We start from the raw sequence: 16,494 nt of genomic DNA, 5'->3' as shown, positions 1-16,494 counted from the left end.
CTGTGAGTGGGCGTAGCAGATAATTGGTCAACATGTTACTTACGTCTTTGTTGTACACATTGGAGTGAATAACTCTTCTGTCTGTAGGGAAACCAGAAAATCCTTGTAACAAGTGACGAATCAGAGATGATTTGGATCTGCCTAGTTTCGGCATTCTTGACTTTCCACACTGACCTACTGAATGTAGGCAGTGCAGGTGATTCAAACTGGCTGTTCCGACAAGGCAGGAAGGTGTTGGAGGCAGGTCACAAGGCTCCTCCTTGTCCTGCTGGCCAATTTGACAGTCCACAGCGAGCGTCAACGCTCCGCAGAACAGGGTGGGCTGAAACAGCCTGGCGTATGCTGTCACTGTGACTCACGATTGGCATTCACGCATGTGAACAAACTAGTTATCATTCAATTACTGTTTTCTAAGTAATTGTGAAGACCAAAAGGGTACGTTTAGTCATACAAATTTTATTTGACTGGATTTTTAAAAAAATTAGATACAGTCAAGTTCTAACATGAAGTTAGATATTTTTAGAATATTTAAAAATTAGGTACAATCAGGTTCTAACATTAAATTAGGTATTTTAGGTACTATAAAATTACAATTTTCGATAAAATATTTGTGTAATTCTTAGCTGGAAAGACCATTTGCGAACGTTAGTCATAACAAAGTTTATTTACTTGGATTTTTAAAATTTAGGTACAATCAGATACTAAACTAGCATTTTCGATCATAAATTGCGTAATTCGTGTATGTACAACTTTTATTGCCTTTATTTAATGAGAAACAAAATAGGTTTTTACTTAAAATCCAATTCTTTCAATTTAAAACACAGTAGATCACAACATGAACAGCTTTCACCTTTTGCTGTTTACATTTTGCTATCAACTTGCTATGAAGAAGTATAAGCTTCTACCTTTTTCTGCCCGTTGGAGGTCCATCTTTATCAATTAAAGCAGCTTCAGTAGCTGTAGTGTCATGACTTTCTTCATCGTACCACACTGTGTCTATATCCCTGGATCAGGTGTTACATGTTCAGTAGCTAATGTATCATGAACTTTATGTTCTGGCCCCTGAAAACAATGCATAATATATAGCCTGCCTTTTTGAAAGCATGTTTGCAGTTTTAGATGTACAGATAAAAAACTACAACATTTAAATTACCTACAAGACACATTCATAGAATAACAACCCTGCTTTTTTTTCAGTTGCCTATAAACAGAAATAAGTGGCTAAACATAGCACAACATCTAGAAAATCTTCAGAATTTTCCAAACTGTTTGTGAGCAATTGACATCAAACACATCATCATACCGAGCCAAGTGAATACATGAACCTAATTTTTGAACTACAAAAAGATATTTAGTGTGGTACTTCCAGCTCTAGTGAATGCCCACTATTGTTTCACATTTGTGAGGAAGTTTTCAACAATTCATGTCAGTCAACTGAAACTATCACCCGACAGGAAGGTGCCTTCATTTAGTGAAATATTACTATGTCTTCATCGGCGAAGCAGCTTTTTTTTTTTCTTGGATTGCAGCATGATGAAGCAATACCCTGGTATTTATGAGAAAGGAAGTGCACAAAGAATTTCCAGGTAGAGGTTATTTCATCTACAGTATTGCTGAAAATGTTGTTTGTATAAAGGCATCTTGTTTTCCGAGTTTTCAACAACCTAAGGGTTATGGATCCTAACAAAGTGAGCAATGTTACCCTACTGTGCATCCTTTTGCATAAATTAATGAGGAGAAGCTAATATCAGCAACATTTTATACTCCTACAGGTATAATTGGATATGTTTCCGCCAAAGTCAGTTGACAAAAGTTTTCTGAGTAAAGTACCGCATCATAATGTAAAAAGTTAAACTGCAGGACCAAATGTTTTAGCCACAGTTGCAGTGGCCTTATTGTGGTTCTACTGATCATCAAATGGTACTCCCAACCAAGGGCATGAATCCGGATGACAACATCCCTTGTAGGGAAAGAGATTGGAGTATGCGGGACAGTCAGGGAATTGTCGAATAGCAATTGCACAGGAGACCAAGAGCTGGTACCATCAAATGTGAAGAGGAATGATCTCCATTTCAGCAAGCACACTAAGAGACAAACCGAAATGCACTAGTGGCCAGACACATGCCATGATGGTGGACTGGATCTAACAGTTTCAAAGCTGAAGGAGTTATTGAGCCGCAAACATGGCAACCATAGTGCAGTCAGGACAAAACCAGGGCCTGGTAAATACATATAAGAGTAGCACCCTCAACATTTATGGGCAAAGCAGCAGATAGTGTCAAGCTTCTGAGTGCAGTTAGTCTTCAGGTAATGAATATGGGGCAGCCAACACAGTTTCTTGAAGGAAAAAAAAAAAAAAAAAAAAAAAAAAAAACAAACGAGGCCTAACAAACAGGACTGTGCTACAGTGTCCAGGTGCTTGGCACCTAAGTAGAGTTTGAGCCAGGACAGACCACAGTACAACAGCAGAAATGCAAGACTCGGGTTTTTGTAGGAAAGATGTGGAAACTGTCTGAAAGAGCCATGCAGAGGTTCACGGACAGCACCGTGGAAATGTGATTTATTCATCTCATAAAATACAGAATTTCAGAACAATAGTCTTATGTACAGGATCATGTCTGGGTTACAATTTACTTAATTAAAAATTTTGTCAACCATGCAAATTGCTTGTTGAAGAATTTATTCACTGTTCTTTCTAATTTTTAATGCTATTTCATAATGTGCACTCACTATAACTAGCACAAATTTTTAATTCATTCTGAGGATTCTGCTCAAAATATCACCTCATCCTTCATGAAATCTTTCTCTGAGTAGTAGGATCTTTCCATTAGAAAATCATGTGGTTTGTTTTCTAAAATATATAGCATCATGTTCGTTATGTCACAACCTTTTGTTTTTTGTATATGGAACACAAATCAAACTTGCCTAAGGATTGAGCCTTGAGAAACATCTAGTGACAGTTTTCCTCTCCACTCTATTTGTTGTGATTATTACCCTTTGTTTCCTCTCAGTGAGATATGATTCAAAGCAATGATGGAGTCCTCTTGGGTAAAATATTCCGGAGGTAAAATAGTCCCCCATTCGGATCTCCGGGCGGGGACTACTCCGGAGGATGTAGTTATCAAGAGAAAGAAAACTGGCGTTTTACGGATCGGAGTGTGGAATGTCAGATCCCTTAATCGGGCAGGTAAATTAGAAAATTTAAAAAGGGAAATGGATAGGTTAAAGTTAGATATAGTGGAAATTAGCGAAGTTCGGTGGCAGGAGGAACAAGACTGGGCAGGCAAATACAGGGTTATAAATACAAAATCAAATAGGGGTAATGCAGGAGTAGGTTTATTAATGAATAAAGAAATAGGAGTGCAGGTAAGCTACTACAAACAGCATAGCGAACGCATTATTACGGCCAAGATAGACATGAAGCCCACACCTACTACAGTAGTACAAGTTTATATGCCAACTAGCTCTGCAGATGACGAAGAAATTGAAGAAATGTATGACGAGACAAAAGAACTTATTCAGATAGTGAAGGGAGACGAAAATTTAATAGTCATGGGTGACTGGAACTCGATAGTAGGAAACGGGAGAGAAGGAATGTAGTAGGTGAATATGGACTGGGGGTAAGAATTGAAAGAGGAAGGTGCCTAGTAGAATTTTTTACAGAGCATAACTTAATCATACCTAACAATTGGTTCAAGAATCGTAAAAGAAGGTTGTATACATGGAAGAAGCCTGGAGATACTGACAGGTTTCAGATAGATTGTATAATGGTAAGACAGAGATTTAGGAACCAGGTTTTAAATTGTAAGACATTTCCAGGGGCAGATGTGGACTCTGACCACAATCTGTTGGTTATGAACTGTAGATTAAAACTGAAGAAACTGCAAAAAGGTGGGAATTTAAGGAGATGGGACCTGGATAAACTGACTAAACCAGAGGTTGTACAGAGTTTCAGGGAGACAATATAGGGAACAATTGATAGGAATGGGGGAAAGAAATACGATAGAAGAAGAATAGGTATCTTTGAGGGATGAAGTAGTGAAGGCAGCAGAGGATCAAGTAGGTAAAAAGACGACGGCTAGTAGAAATCCTTGGGTAACAGAAGAAATATTGAATTTAATTGATGAAAGGAGAAAATATAAAAATGCAGTAAATGAAGCAGGCTAAAAGGAATACAAATGTCTCAAAAATGAGATCGACAGGAAGTGCAAAATGGCTAAGCAGGGATGGCTGGTTAGAGGACAAATGTTTGGATTCTGTAGAAATATTGGAACACGTGAGGCAATACTGACCCTACGACTTATCTTATAAGCTAGATGAAGGAAAGGCAAACTTATGTTTCTAGCATTTGTAGACTTAGAGAAAGCTATTGACAATGTTGACTGGAATACTCTCTTTCAAATTCTGAAGCTGGCAGGGATAAAATACAGGGAGCGAAAGGCTATTTACAATTTATACAGTAGGTATTAAAATCCATAGAGAAGAAATAAAAACGTTGAGGTTCGCCGATGACATTGTAATTCTGACAGAGGTAGCAAAGGACTTTGAAGGGCAGTTGAATGGAATGGACAGTGTCTTGAAAGGAGGATATAAGATGAACATCAACAAAAGCAAAACGAGGATAATGGAATGTAGTCGAATTAAGTCGGGTGATGCTGAGGTAATTAGATTAAAGTAGTAAAGGAGTTTTGCTATTTGGGGAGCACAATAACTGATGATGGTCAAAGTAGAGATGATATAAAATGTAGACTCGCAATGGCAAGGAAAGCATTTCTGAAGAAGAGAAATTTGTTAACATGGAGTATAGATTTGAGTGTCAGGAAGTCGTTTCTGAAAGTATTTGTATGGAGTGCAGCCATGTATGGAAGTGAAACATGGACGATAAATAGTTTGGACAAGAAGAGAGTAGAAGCTTTCAAAATGTGGTGCTACAGAAGAATGCTGAAGATTAGATGGGTAGATCACATAACTAATGAGGAGGTATTCAACAGAATTGGGGAGAAGAGGAGTTTGTGGCATAACTTGAAAAAAGAATGGATTTTAATACCTACTCCGAATTTTTCTTTTGTTTCCTTCACTGCTACGGATCGAGTTACATAGGGGAGAGGCTACAACCCTGTCTCACTCCCTTCCCAACCACTGCTTCCCTTTCATGTCCCTCAACTCTTATAACTGCCATCTGGTTTCTGTACAAATTGTAAATAGCTTTTCGCTCCCTTTATTTTACCCCTGCCACCTCCAGAATTTAAAAGAGAGTATTCCAGTCAACATTGTCAAAAACTTTCTCTAAGTCTACAAATGCTGGAAATGTAGGTTTGCCTTTCCTTAATCTAGCTTCTAAGATAAGTCGTAGGGTCAGTATTGCCTCACGTGTTCCAATATTTCTACAGACTCCAAACTGATCTTCCCCGAGGTCGGCTTCTACTAGTTTTTCCATTCGTCTGTAAAGAATTCGCATTAGTATTTTGCAGCTGTGACTTATTAAACTGATAGTTCGGTAATTTTCACATCTGTCAGTACCTGCTTTCTTTGGGATTGGAATTATTATATTCTTCTTGAAGTCTGAGGGTATTTCGCCTGTCTCATACATTTTGCTCACCAGATGGTAGACTTTTGTCAGGACTGGCTCTCCCAAGGCTGTCAGTAGTTCTAATGGAATGTTGTCTACTCCCAGGGCCTTGTTTCGACTCAGGTCTTTCAGTGCTCTGTCAAACTCCTCACGCAGTATCGTATCTCCCATTTCATCTTCATCTACATCCTCTTCCATTTCCATAATATTGTCCTCAAGTACATCACCTTGTATAGGCCCTCTATATACTCCTTCCACCTTTCTCCTTTCCCTTCTTTGCTTGGAATTGGGTTTCCATCTGAGCTCTTGATATTCATACAAGTGGTTCTCTTTTCTCCAAAGGTCTCTCTAATTTTTTCTGTAGGAAATATCTATCTTACCCCTGGTGAGATAAGCCTCTACATCCTTATATTTGTCCTCTAGCCAGCCATCCCTGCTTAGCCATTTTGCACTTCCTGTCGATCTCATTTTTTAGACATTTGTATTCCTTTTAGCCTGCTTCATTTACTGCATTTTTATATTTTCTCCTTTCATCAATTAAATTCAATATTTCTTCTGTTACCCAAGGATTTCTACTAGCCCTCGTCTTTTTACCTACTTGATCCTCTGCTGCCTTCACTACTTCATCCCTCAAAGCTACCTATCCTTCGTCTACAGTATTTCTTTCCCCCATTCCTGTCAATTGTTCCCTTATTCTCTCCCTGAAACTCTGTAAAACCTCTGGTTTAGTCAGTTTATCCAGGTCCCATCTTCCTAAATTTTCACCTTTTTGCAGTTTCTTCAGTTTTAATCTACAGTTCATAACCAACAGATTGTGGTCAGAGTCCACATCTTCCCTGGAAATGTTTTACAATTTAAAACCTGGTTCCTAAATCTTGGTCTTACCATTATACAATCTATCTGAAACCTGTCAGTATCTCCAGGCTTCTTCCATGTATACATCCTTCTTTTATCGTTCTTGAACCAAGTGTTAGGTATGATTAAGTTATGTTCTGTGAAAAATACTACTAGGCAGCTTCCTCTTTCATTTCTTACCCCCAGTCCATATTCACCTACTACATTCCTTCTCTTCCTTCTTTTGCTATCGAGTTCCAGTCTCGCATGACTATTAATATTTCATCTCCCTTCACTATCTGAATAATTTCTTTTGTCTCATCATACATTTCTTCAATTTCTTCCTCATCTGCAGAGCAAGTTGGCATATAAACTTGTACTACTGTAGTAGGTGTGGGCTTCGTGTCTATCTTGGCGACAATAATGCATTCGCTATGCTGTTTGTAGTAGCTTACCCGCACTCCTATTTCTTTATTCATTATTAAACCTACTCCTGCATTACCCCTATTTGATTTTGTGATATTGCCTTACAATCCAGAACTATTAACTGTCTGTCCATAATTTGCTCCATCTAAATCAGATTGGCTGCATTTATGAAGTACTAACTGAAGCACTCAGATATTTGAGCTGGATTTACATCAGATCAGAAATATCTAGCTTTTGATTTCTGATACCTAATTCACAGTAAACTTTTTTGTTTTTTGCTCTAGATTGAATTTACTATTTGTCATTTGTTTTGAAGGTTACACAACTTTCTTAAAATAGTTGTATAGTTTCTAATATATTTTACAAAACTATGATCTTTGTTGTACTTCAGCTGGTTTTATACTTTCTTTTCCTCCCATGGGAAATTTTTATTCCTTGTGTGATCCATCTTACCTTGCTTGATGGTTTATTGCAGTATGTTCTTAGTGGGGAAGTTTCATTAAATTCTTCAGAAGAACTGTTAAAAAAAATGACTAAAATTTTCATTAGTTTAATCACCATCTTTGAGAGACAATTTTACTTTCACTTGATTTGATTTTGGCAGGGAAGCTAAAACAGCTTTGGTCTAACCCGCTACTGCCCGCACCGAAACTGACTTTATTGTGTGGTATCACTCCTTGTATGTCTAGTAAAGCCAACCAATGCCCCTAAATAGTGCAAGGAGTCCCTTACCAGATATTTGTTAGACACATTTTTTCAGGTCTAGTTGTCCTGCCATGTGGGGCAGCTGAGCAGTCTGAGGCACCTTGTCACGGTCCGCAAGGCTGCCCCCTCGTCAGAGGTTTGAGTCCTCCCTCGGGCGTGTGTGTGTGTGTGTGTGTGTGTGTGTGTGTGTGTGTGTGTGTGTGTGTTGGATTAATGAGTGCGTAAGCTTAGGGACCGATGACATCAGTTTAGTCCCGTAAGACCTTACCACAAATTTTTTCTAGTTGTCTCTAAAATTCTGTCTCTTGCTCTCCAATGCCGTGCATTCGAAGGTTAGGTGTGATGCAGTTTCTTTACTCTCATCACAGATCCTACATTTACAGTTTTTTTTCCATTATACCCACTGCATGTAAGAGTTTTTTGAAATTCCCATGGCCCGTCATCAGTCCAACCATGAGTTTATTCTCTTTTATGTTCAAGCCCAAAATTACATAGCTTCTTTTAAAACACAGCTTTGGCATCATTACCTCACTGTGTTATTGTTTATAGACCATGGTCCGGTATTATGTGCTGTCTTCTAAGCCAGTCCTGTAGCTCTAGTTGGATCATAGCCTTTGTGATTGTCAGGACAGGTTCCAGGCCAATGAGTGGAGTCTTTGCCCCCATCCTGACCAACCTGTCAGCTTGTTCATTGCCACCAATCCCTGAGTGGCCAGAGACCCACACTAGGTTAAACCTATTGCTTCCCCCTGGCTCCACATTCTGCAACAATCTTAGATCTCGTTGCACAGGCTGCCAATGATTTCACGGATGTCTGAATAGATGCAGACACTATAATCCTTGTAGCACCGACGCATGTTCTCCTCCCCACATGCCCAGATTGCAGTAATTTCAGCTTGGAATACCGAGGCCAGTTTTCCTACAGAGATGATGCCCTCCAGTCTTGGCTGAGCCCCGTACACGCCGGCCCCAGCAGAACCTTGATCGGATTTCAACCCATCAATGAAGCAGACATGTTTTTTTCCCACTGCTCCCTACTTCCAATTTTTATATTTTAAGCCTTGTTGAAGCAGTTGGGAGTTGTTATACAGTCAGCTAACTTTTGTTAGTTTCTCATAACATATTTCACTATTTGTTTTATTGAAATGTCTTTTGATATAACTTTTTCTTGTATCGAGTTTATAAGTTTTGGCAGTGAAACAAACAAGGCTGAGTCAACTGAAAGTCCTAAGTCTAGACATAATTTATGTACATTAACAGTTTGTTACAATGTTATCAATGGATGTGGCTGAGTGAAAATTTTTCTGGTGAACTCCAAAAAATTTAGTTTAAAACCAGACTTTTTAATTTAATCAATAACTTTTGTTGATTCTTTGATGCCACTTGCAGTGTTTACATTAAAACCAGCAGCTATTACCACTTTTTTCTTTCATTGGTTTATTTAAAATGCACTGGAATTTAGAGAGGAATGGTTTAATTAATGCCCTTTGTGGAATTCTGTAAACCGCGATCACTAACACATTAAGGTCTTCAAGCTCTTTGCACAGCTTTGAAATATACAAGCTTCATTTAAACATTTAAAATCTGTTTTCACTTTGTACCTTATAGAAGAATCCAAAAGTATGCAACGTCCTCCACGGGATTTTTTTCCCCCTGCAATAGCTGCTTGTAATGTTGAAATTTTCAATTTTATTTAAAATATTTACTGAATTAGAGATATGCCAATGTTCATTTAAACAAATCATTATTTCACTTTTACATTCTGCGAGAAGAACTTTTAAGTTATCAACTTTGTAGCTTAGGTTGCAGGAACATTTCAAATTCAAGTCATTTATATTTCAGTGCACCAGACAAGAATTTTCACTTGTTTGAATGGTATTAAGCAAACATTACTGTGAACAATGTTTGGCAGCTTTCTTTTGAGCTAACAGGTTTTTTTTTTTCTTTTATATGCCCCCCCTTCCCCAGAAATAATTAGTTTACATTATTTTTAATGATTTTGAAAATATTAGTTTGCATTATTTTTAATGGTTTTACAGAAGGTCATTGAGCCTAGTCTGTTTAAAGGCAGCCTACATGTACATCCACAAACCACTGAAGTGCATAGCACAGGGTACGCCCCCTTATACTAGCTTTTTGGATACTTTCCCGTTCAATTCATGTATGGAGCATGAGAAGAATTATTGACTCGTTGCCTCTGTGTGTGCTGTAATTATTATAATCTTACTGTTATTTCTGGTTATAACACAATAAATATATCACCATTCTACAGTTTACTGACACAACACTGGCACAAAAAGTTCTGTTACCAAGCGCCAAATTATAGTTGAACACTTTAAGGAAAATTATGATGTTGGGTATACCTATGTTCAGGAAGTGCACGTGAAATGCAGAATTCCAGCAGAATCACAAGCCCATTGACATGCTAAGCCTAGTCAGTGTTAAGGCCCAAGTTCCAATATAGCATTCGGATTCTAAGTCCAGAGTGCAGCCAAATTAACATTGAACAGCAGGTCCACGGCAGCGTAGCACACACGAGCTGTGGAGCAGAACATAGGTAAGTGGCTTGTATATGTCAGTGGCAGTATTAAATAAGGTTTCACAGTTAATGGCGCCGGTGGCTGGGGTCGCTGTACATTCTGGGTGGCCAATCACCGTCACGGGTGGCCAATCGCTGTGGTTTGAAGCGCACGTATGAAGACGGCCTACACTGTTAGTGGCATTTCTCGGCTGCGTGCAATGAATTACACTGGTGCTTGGTGCGGAGCCTTAATAATGGTGGATGTGTGCAATGGATTACACTGGTGCTTGGTGGATACCACACCCCTTCATCCTTAGGGAAGTGGGAAAGCATATGCTGCGAATGAACACTACATACATGGGGTCCTCCTCTGAGTCCTCAGTGGCGTTAGTGATTCAGGGCACAGGAGAATATGGATGAAAATGCCCCAGCTGCAGGTGAAGGTTGCATGGTGTTGACCTCGGCAGTGGAGCAGATGGAACAGGAGGAGCCAGCGGCATTTCTTCATCTTCATCTGGAATTACTTGTGGTTGGTGATCGGGCGACATCTCTTTAGACTGGGAAGGGCATCTGGTACTAGTTGGTTGGTTTGTCGGGGTTGAAGGGACCAGACTACAAAGGCCATCAGTCCCTTTTTCCATGACTCTGACCATGAAGCAACCGCAAGGAAGAAAGAAAAGCAATGGAGAGGACAAGGGACTACACAGAACAAGAAAAACATAGACAAAGACCAGAAAAGAGGAATTAAAAGCTCACAGAGAGTTAACAGCGGCTGTCCGACCATGGGGGGGAGAAAGGGGGGGGGGGAGAAAGGGGGGAGAAAGGGGGGGAGAAAGGAGGGGAGAAAGGGGCGCAGTACACTAAAAACCCTAATCTAAAACTGTAGGCCAAAGGCCAGACACAAAAAAAGAGAAACCCTCAGATTGAGAGATAAAAGCCCCCTGCTTGAATAAAACTCAAAACTAAGCCTGCCATGTCAGTGTCATGTATTAAAAGAGCGGGGAGCGTATCAGGCAGTGCAAATGTCTGCCTGAGCGCAGTTAAAAGCAGACCGGCCAACAAGACGTGGACCACTATCAAAGCTGATCCACAGCGACATTGAGGTGCATTCTTGTGGTGCAATAAATGACCGTTCGTCAGCCAGGTGTGGCCAACGCATAGCCAGCAGAAAACAATTGAGTCCTTGTGAGAGGCTCGCAAGGTGGAGCTCCACACACCTGTCGTCTCCTTGATGACCCTAAGTTTGTTGGGGGAACGCAGGGTGCGCCATTCATCACCGTAAGTACTTTTTGCTGCAATACTGACTGGAGATCACATTCCGGAAGGCCGGTGCACTGATAGCCAGTTGGCCAGCATGTCAGCACGTTAATGACCCGAAACACTGGTCAATAGGGACTACAGATAACGAAGGACTCACCTGAGCAGGGGCGGATGTACTCTAGGGCACGGGAGGTGGCTACAAGCTCTGCAGTAAAAACACCAGCTATTCTGCAATGAGCGTTGTTCAGATTGTTACCCAAGAGTAAAGGCATAACCAACTCGACCAGCAACCATCGAACCGTCGGTACAGACTATGGCAGCCGGGAAACGCAGCAAGGATGGGAAGAAAGCATCGGCGGAGGGCCTCACGAGAGACGAGTCTTTCGGGCCTTGTGCTAAATCCAGCTGAAGCCACGGGCAGGGCACACACCATGGGGGTATACACATATGGGCCCGGAAAAGAGGTTGGAGAGGGAAAACCTCAAGCCCAGAGAGAAGAGCCCGGATGTGAACAGCGATTATACACCCTGACTGGGGTCGCCTTTCTGGAAGATTGACTGGGGCCGCCTTTCTGGAAGATCGACGACTGAGTTGGAGAACAGGAGACAGTAATTTGGATGCCTGGGCAAGCCACAAACATGTGCAGCATAAGTAGCCAGTAGTCGTTGATGTCGGATCCACAATGGAGGGACACCAGCCTCCACAAGTATGCTGTTTATAGGGCTTGTGTGGAGCTCCAGTTGCGAGTTGGATCCCGCAGTGAAGTATGGGGTCAAGCAACCGCAATGCAGCAGGCTCCCATAATTGAGACGGGACTGCACCCTGCGGGTGTCGCCCTATAGTTGTCGTTCAGCAACTGCAATGCCAGTGGAGCTATAGCACAGGCAAAAGTCATCACCATACAAAGAAGCCGATACAGACGTTCCCATAGTTGCAGCTAGTCCATTGATATCAACTAAAAAGAGGCAGACACTCAAGACAGAACCTTGCGGAACCCCATTCTCCTGGACTCGGGAGGAATTACAGGAGGGACCAACTTGCATGCAGAAGGAATGAAGTGAAAGAAAATTTTGAATAAAAATCAGGAGCCGGCCACTAAGACCCCACCCATGAAGCGTGGTAAGGATGTGATGTCGCCACGTCACATCACATCGTACCCCTTCCGCATGTCAAAAAAGATGGTAACCAGATGCTGACGGCAAGCAAAGGCCGTACAGATGGCCGACTCCAGGCAGACCAGATTATCGGTGGCGGAGCAGCCCTTATTGAACCCTCCCTGAGATGGAGCCAGAAGGCCACGGGACTCATGTAGCCAACTCAACCTCCGATTCACCATGCGTTTGAGCAACTTGCACAGAACATTCAACACTGCGATGATAATGCTTTCCCGCCACTGAGACGGGAACTCACCCTCAACCCAGATACGGCTGAAAAGGTTTAGTAGGTGTCGCTGGCAGTCCTTGGAGAGGTGATTGAGCATCTGATAGTGGATGCGATCCGGCCCGGGAGCCATATCAGGGCAAGCGGCTAGGGCACTTTGGAATTCCCATTCACTGAATGGAGCATTGTACGATTCAAAGTGGTGCGTATGGAAGGAAAGGCTCTGACGTTCCAACCGCTCTTTCAGGGAACGGAAGGCCAGTGGGTAATTCGCAGAAGCAGAACTCTGAACATAATGCCTGGCTAAGAGTTCTGCAACTGTGTGTGATTCAGTACAGACTGCTCCATCCAGTGAAAGCCCAGGTACACTGACGGGGATCTGATATCCACAGGGCTGCCTAATCTTGGCCCAAATCTGTGATGTAGAGGTACGGATGACAATGGTGGAGACATACCTTTCCAAGCACTCTTGCTTCCGTCGGTGAATAAGGCATCGAGCTCAGGCATGGAGCCGCTTATAGGTAAGGAGGTGTTCCAGTGATGGGTGCTGCTTATGATGTTGGAGGGCAAGCCTGCGATCTCGAATCGCCTCAGCGATCCCCGGTGACCACCAAGGCACAGTCCTCTGCCGAGGGGACCCAGAAGAAAAGGGAATTGCAGATTCCACTGCAGAAATGATGCTGGTGGTTATTGTGAGAACCACCTGATCAATGGCATCATGAGAAAGAGGTTCAATAGTGGCAATGGAAACGGACGAGTCCCAGTCAGCCTTATTCAAAGCCCATCTGGGGAGGTGCCCAGGCGAGTGATGCTCTGGCAGTGACAGAAAGATTGGAAAGTGGTCACTACCACACAAGTCATCATGCACACTCCATTGGACAAATGGTAGAAGGCCAGGGCTGGAGACTGGAAGGTCGATGGCTGAGTACATGACATGCGCCACACTGAAATGTATGGAGGCACCATTATTTAAAAGAGAAAGGTCGAGCTGTGACAACACTTGCTCAATGACAGTGCCTTGGCCTATTGCCACCAATCCAAGCCGCAGAGGGTTATGGGCGTTGAAGTCGTCCAGTAACAGAAAAGGTGGTGGCAGTTGGGCTATCAGCGCAGCCAATACATGCTGCGGGACACCACCATCCAGTGGAAGATAGGGACTGCAGACAGAAACAGCCTGAGGCACCCACACCCAAACAGCGACAGCCTCTAAAGGTGTTTGTAGAGGGACACACTTGCTGTAAGGTGAGTGAAGGACGTAGATGCAGATGCCACCAGATACTCTCTCATAAGCTGCCCAATTCTTGTAATAACCCCGATAGCCTTGGAGGGCAGGGGTTCACAACACCGGAAACGAAGTTTCCTGGAGAGCAATGCAAAAGAAAGGCTGGAGGCTGAGAAGTTGTCGGAGCTCAGCAAAGTGGTGGAAAAAACCGCTGCAATTCCACTGGAGGAGGATATTGTCCGTGGCCAAAAAAAGCGTGAAGGGACCGAGAAGGCAGATTATGCCGCTGGGTCATCGACCACCACTGAAGGAGAGCCTGAGTCGAGAATAAGTGCGTCTGAGGTAGGGGCGTGATTGAGGTCGTTGGGGGACGCCAAAATCAGCAAATTGTCCTGAGACGCAGAGCTGGTAAGGACAGGTGGCACAGAGGCTACCGGAACATCTTCCTTCTTACCCAGTTTTGTCCCCCCACCCCCCTCTTCTCCATAGTAGCAACCTTGAAACGTGGGAAACTCTTCGATCTGCCACTCATGGCTCCTTGAACCACTGACTGATGTCACCTGTCACGCTGGAGGGTGCCTGAGAAGGTAGTCTTCCAAGTGACCCTTCTGTGCGAGAGAAGCTGGAGGAGGCTGGAGGTTGGTGTACCTTTGGCAGAGGAGGTTTTTTTTTTTGTTTTAGGGCGCAAAACTGCTATGGTCATTAGCACCCGGCCTGTGACTTAGGAAAAGGTAAAAAACGAAAACGGAAACCAGCAGCAATGGAAACGAAACTCAAAAAATTGGAGAAACTAAAAGCAGAAGGAAAGCTTAAAAAACCACTATACAAGGGGGTTGGTTGTCCCCAAAAAGAGCTTCAAATGACTGACGTCATCTCACTGGCACTAATAAACTCGAGAACGTGATCGGCTGAGCGCGTGTCATCTGCTAAAATGGACGATATATCAGGCGACAGCTGTAAACGGGCGCGTAATGGAGTAAAATAGGGGCATTCAAGTAAAAGGTGTCTTACCGTCCACAGCTGAGAGCAGTGGGGACAGAGTGGGGGAGGATCGCCGCTTAAAAGATGTCGATGGCTAAAAAGACAGTGCCCTATCTGGAGTCTAGTTAAAATTACCTCCTCCCAACGACGCGTTAGGGAGGAAGAGGTCCAAGCACAGGGAAGAGCTTTCACGTCCCGCAATTTATTATGGGGAAGTGTCGACCAATGTGCGTGCCATAAAAGAACAACACGACGACATAAAACACTCCATACATCGCCAAAGGGACTCGTGCGAATAGCTGGCTGAAGAAGAGAGACTGCAGCCTTGGCCGCTATATCGGCCGCCTTATTTCCACAGATACCAACATGTCCTGGGATCCAGAGGAACACCACCGAGACGCCCCCCAAGTGGAGCAAGTGTAGGCAGTCCTGAATCTGGTGGACCAGAGGGAGGACATGGTAGAGAGCTTGGAGACTGAGGAGAGAGCTGAGAGAATCGGAACAGATAACATACTGTATCCACTGATGGCGACGGATGTATTGGACAGCCTGGAGAACAGCGTAAAGCTCCACAGTATAAACCGAACACTGGTTGGGAAGCCGAAATCGATTTGGGGTGTCGCCAACAATATAGGCACGCCCTACACCAAACAATGTTTTTGAGCCATCGGTGTAAATAAATGTGGCTTCCTTCATTTGTGCACATAGAGCAGAAAATGGTCGACGATAAACAAGTGAAGGGGTACCATCCTTGGGAAACTGACAAAGGTCACAGAGCAGGCAGGTCCGGGATGGAGCCGAGGCGGTGCTGTACCCCAAGTTGTCAAGAAAGTTTTAGGAAAACGGAAGGAAAGAGAATGAAGCAGTTGACAGAAGCGGACTCCCGGTGGTAGTAGGGAGGAAGGGCGGCCTGCATACCCTAAATCCAAGGAGGCGTCGAAAAAAATGTCATGGGCCGGATTAGCAGGCATGGAAGACAGATGGCTAACATAACGACTCAGAAGGACAGCCCGCCGATTGGACAGCGGAGGTTCAGCAGTCTCAGCATAAAGGCTTTCCACAGGGCTGGTGTAAAAAGCTCCAGACACTAAACGTAATCCACGGTGGTGGATAGAGTCGAGACGCCGAAGAATTGACAGCTGAGCAGAGGAGTAAACTATGCTTCCATAGTCCAATTTCGAGCGCACTAAGGCGCGATAGAGGCGGAGAAGGACCACTCGGTTCGCTCCCCGGGAGGTACCATTCAGGACACGGAGGGTGTTGAGGGATCGCAGACAGCGAGCCGAAAGATAGGAAACGTGGGAGGACCAGCACAGTTTTCTGTCAAACATCAGACCCAAGAATTTAGCGACGTCTGAAAACAGAAGGTTGACAGGTCCTAGATGTAAGGAAGGTGGAAGAAACACTGTATGATGCCAAAAATTAACACAAACGGTCTTACTAGGAGAAACGCGGAAGCCTGTTTCGATGCTCCAAGAGTGGAGGCGATCGAGACAGCCTTGAAGACGTCGTTCAAGAAGGCTGGCCCGTTGAGAGCTGTAGTAGATCGCAAAAACGTCCACAAAGAGGGAGCCCGAGACATCAGGAAGGAGACAA

The 16,494-nt window shown here is 43.3% G+C and overlaps 1 long non-coding RNA gene across 1 annotated transcript in view; it reads right to left on the bottom strand.

Moving 5' to 3' along the window:
- Nucleotides 1–436: 436 nt before the first annotated feature.
- The window catches only part of LOC124777338, a 47,323-nt gene continuing 31,265 nt past the window's right edge, over nucleotides 437–16,494 (bottom strand). The window contains exon 2 of the long non-coding RNA XR_007015717.1: nucleotides 437–1,062. This is a non-coding gene — a long non-coding RNA (uncharacterized LOC124777338). The remainder of the gene's footprint in view (nucleotides 1,063–16,494) is intronic.

This window comes from Schistocerca piceifrons, chromosome 2, assembly GCF_021461385.2.
Source record: "Schistocerca piceifrons isolate TAMUIC-IGC-003096 chromosome 2, iqSchPice1.1, whole genome shotgun sequence".
Lineage (NCBI taxonomy): Eukaryota > Metazoa > Arthropoda > Insecta > Orthoptera > Acrididae > Schistocerca > Schistocerca piceifrons.
Note: the sequence above shows the minus strand (reverse complement) of the source record. Positions and strands in the feature narration are given on the sequence as shown.